Here is a 4,257-nt window from a genome sequence, read left to right as displayed (position 1 = left end):
TCATCTCATAATCCAAGAGGACTGCCACAGCACCAGCCAACGCATTCGCATTTGAGACAAAGGGACAAATAGAGCAAAGAAAGTTGTGTCATTTTCTATCAGGAATGTTTTCTGTAAGTTGCACATAGCCCTCTGCTCAAATCTCATCGCCCAAACCTTAGTCACATCAACCAAAGCAAAATACAGGAGAGGTTAGAAAATATAATTTTTTTTTATCCCATTTGGTCTTGGGCCCAGCTAAAAGGGAAAGATTTATACACCCTGAAGAGAAACCAGAATTTGTACCCAGCTAAAAAAAAAACAGGATTCTATTACTATAGGAAAATGGAAATTACAGGAAAAAGAGAGGCCGCCACAGCTTGATTGGCACACTAGGAGAACAAGGGTCTGTTCTGTGACTTCCATCAGCAACCCACAGGAGGGTTGGGCCGTCTGCCAGCACACTTTGGTCAAGGCAAGAAAAATATACGCAAGTGTTCCTTCACATCAAGGCAGCCTCTCTGGGGTCACATCTGGCCTAAAAGTTATCCTTCTGCCGTAGGGGGAACTTAGCCTGAGCAAGCTCTGGCTGAGATCTGGGATGTGCTGATTGAATCCAGCCGTGCCCCAGGCCCTAGGAAAAGTCTCTGGGTCTTGGCAAGAGTGTGGGCAAAGGTGAGGGGCTGGTCCTTGCCCACCCTTAGGGCTCTCTGCTTGGAGGGGGCTCCTCTACCTCTAGCTTGCCTTCAATCTGGCTCCCTGGCTGCAGATGCTCTCATTGAAGTCTCCCCATCTTCCAGAAGCCTAGGACTACTTCCCCTATTTCTATGGCCACTTCGGTACTCTACAGGGGACACCAAGCAGTTTCTAAAAACACACAGGAGATGGGAGTTGGGCTTTCGTTCTAGGACTTCATGGTTCAACATCTACATCAAATCAAGTGACCTTGAAAAAATGACTTACCTTCTTCAGGGCTCAGTTTCTGCATCTGTAAAGTGGACATAAAGAGTTGCTTCGAGGACTAAGCAATGGAATGGTGCGCAGCACACAGCACAAGCTGCTTAGCAAATGGGGGTTTCCCTCCTCCTGCTCCTATAGCCACCCTCCCACGGTACAAAAGCCAGATGCACTTTCTCAAGGCAGACTTGGGAAATTCCTGTCATGACAAGGGGGGCTTTTCCATGGGGTCACCGGGTCACAGCCATTCTTCCTTTGCCCATGGGAATGTGCCAGAAAGGCACAATAAGCCTGGTTCTTAACAAAGTCAGTTGTGAAAGGCGGTGAAAGGCTGAGGGACAGTCCCAGATTAAAGAGGCATGACAACTAAGGGCAGAGGGTGACTCTGGGTTGGAAGGAGCCTTGTCATCAAGGACAGGGGGCTGTCGGCAAAACTTGAAAATGAAGTGTGCATTAGATCAGAGTGTTGTGAAAAAATAGAAGAAAGATCAATGGAGAGGGGGGGCGGGAGGAGGGGTAGGCGGGGCCTGGGAGGAGGGGTGGGCGGGGCCTGGGAGGAGGGGAGGGCGGAGCCGGGAGGAAGGGAGGGCGGGGCCCGAGAGGAGGGGTGGGCTAGGGAAACACAGTGGAGTGCTGCTGAGCCTGCAGTCCCTCTTACACATATGAACACACCACAGTGAATGTCACCATTATGTATATATCTACAAGACACGAATGTGAAAACAAAATCTAATAGTAGAGAGATCAGTAGAGGGAAGGGAACCTGGGAAGGGAGGAAGGGAGGGGAAGGAAAGTACTAGGGACTGTATTAGAGCAAATTATATTCCATGCTTTTATAGTTACTTCAAAATGAATCCTGATGTTATGCATAACTAGAAAGAACCAATAAAAAAAAAAGAAGAAGAAAAAGATGTAGGGAGGATACTGTGGGAAGGTGCCCGGGTTCATCTGGCAGAAAAAAGACAAACCTAGAAAGTTGGGCATGCTCTGGAGAAGGCAGAAGGGAGACAGAAGGTTCCTGGGTAGGGAAGCATCACCATTAAGCCATGCAGTGATGATCTCCCTTCTAGATGGAGAATAGTTTGGAAAATAGTGCATTTGACTCCAGAGAGGAGATTAGGAGTTAGTTGCAAGAGTACAGGGGAAAGCAGTAAAAGGACCAGGATCAGGACAACCAGACAAAGGATGGGAAAGAAGTGACCCAGATGGGTGCTGCGTGATCACCATCTTTACCATTGTCACCTTCCACAAAACAACAACAACAACAAAAGGAGATTGTGTTAATGTTGAATTTTTGGAATTGGACCATGGTATGGTGATTATGTCAGAGAACGTCCTATTTCTTGAATGTGCAGGCTGAGGGATTTAGAAGGAAAGTGTCACAATATGGGCAATTTAAAAAATATGTTTTTAGTTGTAGATGGACCCAATATCTTTGTTTTATTTATTGATTCTTATGTGGTGCTGAGGATGGAACCCAATGACTCACACATGCTAGGTGAGCGCTCTACCACTGAGCCACAACCCCAGCCCACAATATGAACAATTCATTGTCAACTGGTTCAACAAAAATAAATCATAAAGAGGATCACCATGCATATATTATATACAGATACATATAAACTAAGGCAAACTTAATAAGTGAACCTAGAAGGCTTCATCTGGGGCTCATTGTAATAGTTCCACAACTTTTCTGGGGTTTTTTTTTTAGCATTTTTCCAAAATCAGTTGAAATAAAAATAATAAGTAAAATTTTTAAATATTAATTTTTTTGGTGACAGGGATTGAACCCAGGGCCTCATGTATGTGAAGCATGTGCTTTGCCACTGGGCTACAGCCTTCCCCAATTCCCCTGTAATTGAAAAAAATTTATTTTGAGGGTACCAGGGATTGAACTCAGGGGCACTTGACCACTCAGCCCCATCCCCAGCCCTATTTTGTATTTTATTTAGACAAAGGGTCTCACTAAGTTGCTTAGTGCCTCACTTTTGCTGAGGCTGGCTTTGAACTTGCAATCCTACTGCCTTAGCCTCCCAAGCCACTGGGATTATAGGTGTGTGCCACTGTGCCTGGCCCTTTTTATATTGATTTTTTTTTTTAATTTTGAGACAGGGTCTCACTAAGGTGCTATGGCTGGCCTTGAACTTGTGATCCTTCTGTTTCAGCCTCCCAAGCGGCTGGTATTACAGATGTGAGCCACTGTGCCCAGCTATGTATTTTTTTTATTTTAAATAACACATAGTAATTGTACATACTTATGGAACATAGTATGAGATTTCAACACATGTAAACAATATATGGTGATCAAATCAAAGTAATTGGCATATCTTTAATTTCAGGCATTTATTTATTTATTTTGTTGGAATCACTAAAAAACCTTTCCACTACCTATTTTGAAATAGCCAATTAATGGTTCTGAACCATAGTTATCCTACATAGTTAATTGTAGGATATTACAGAAGTTAATCATCCTAGCCGACTGCTATATTCTTTTACTTAAATTAGCTTGAATGATTCTTGATTCTAAAACACTAATTTTCCAGTCCTATTTGTAAAGAATGTATAGCAGGAATGTGTTTCAAACATCATCAAATAATTTTTTTGGCCCTTACTAAGATAATCATATGGATTTTCTCCTATTAAGGTAGTGTATACTGGGTGAAACTCTAATAGTCTTGGGAATTACTCATAATTATCTGAATACTCAATACCAGAAAAAGATCAATAAAAGCAAATCCCCTCAAAATGGGGAGCAGAGCCAAGCATGGTGGTACACACCTGTAAACCCCAGCTACTTGGGAGACTGAGGCAGGAGGATTGCAAGTTTGAGGCTAGTCTTAATGATTTAGTGAGACCCTGTCTCAAATTTTTAAATAAATAAATAAGCTAACAAACAAATAAATAAAAGGGCTGGGATATAATTCAGTGGAAGAGCATCCTTGGGTCCAATGCCTAGTCCTGTATCTAAACAGAACAAACAAAAAATGACATATTGCAACCACCCTGTAATAACAGAAAAAATGAATTAAACTTTTAAAAGTATTTTTGTACAAAATCACAGGATGCCATGATATAATACCTTTTAGTTTATGATTGACTTTTTGCAGTAGAAAGAGCCATTCCAGAAAGTTCTGGGGCTTCACTGATTCTCCCAAGGGTCTCTGTGTGTCTGGTACTCAAGCTCCTTACCATTGTCAATTTATTCCTCAATTGTTCCTTGGTATCACTATCAGATCCTCTTTTGTCAAAGGCTCTGCATTGTGTTTCAGTGTCCTTTCCCTGACAGCAGGAAGTCTGAATCTTTTTGCAACCTTTGTAATT

This window comes from Ictidomys tridecemlineatus, chromosome X, assembly GCF_052094955.1.
Source record: "Ictidomys tridecemlineatus isolate mIctTri1 chromosome X, mIctTri1.hap1, whole genome shotgun sequence".
NCBI classification, from domain to species: Eukaryota; Metazoa; Chordata; class Mammalia; order Rodentia; family Sciuridae; genus Ictidomys; species Ictidomys tridecemlineatus.
This window is presented reverse-complemented; position numbering follows the sequence as displayed.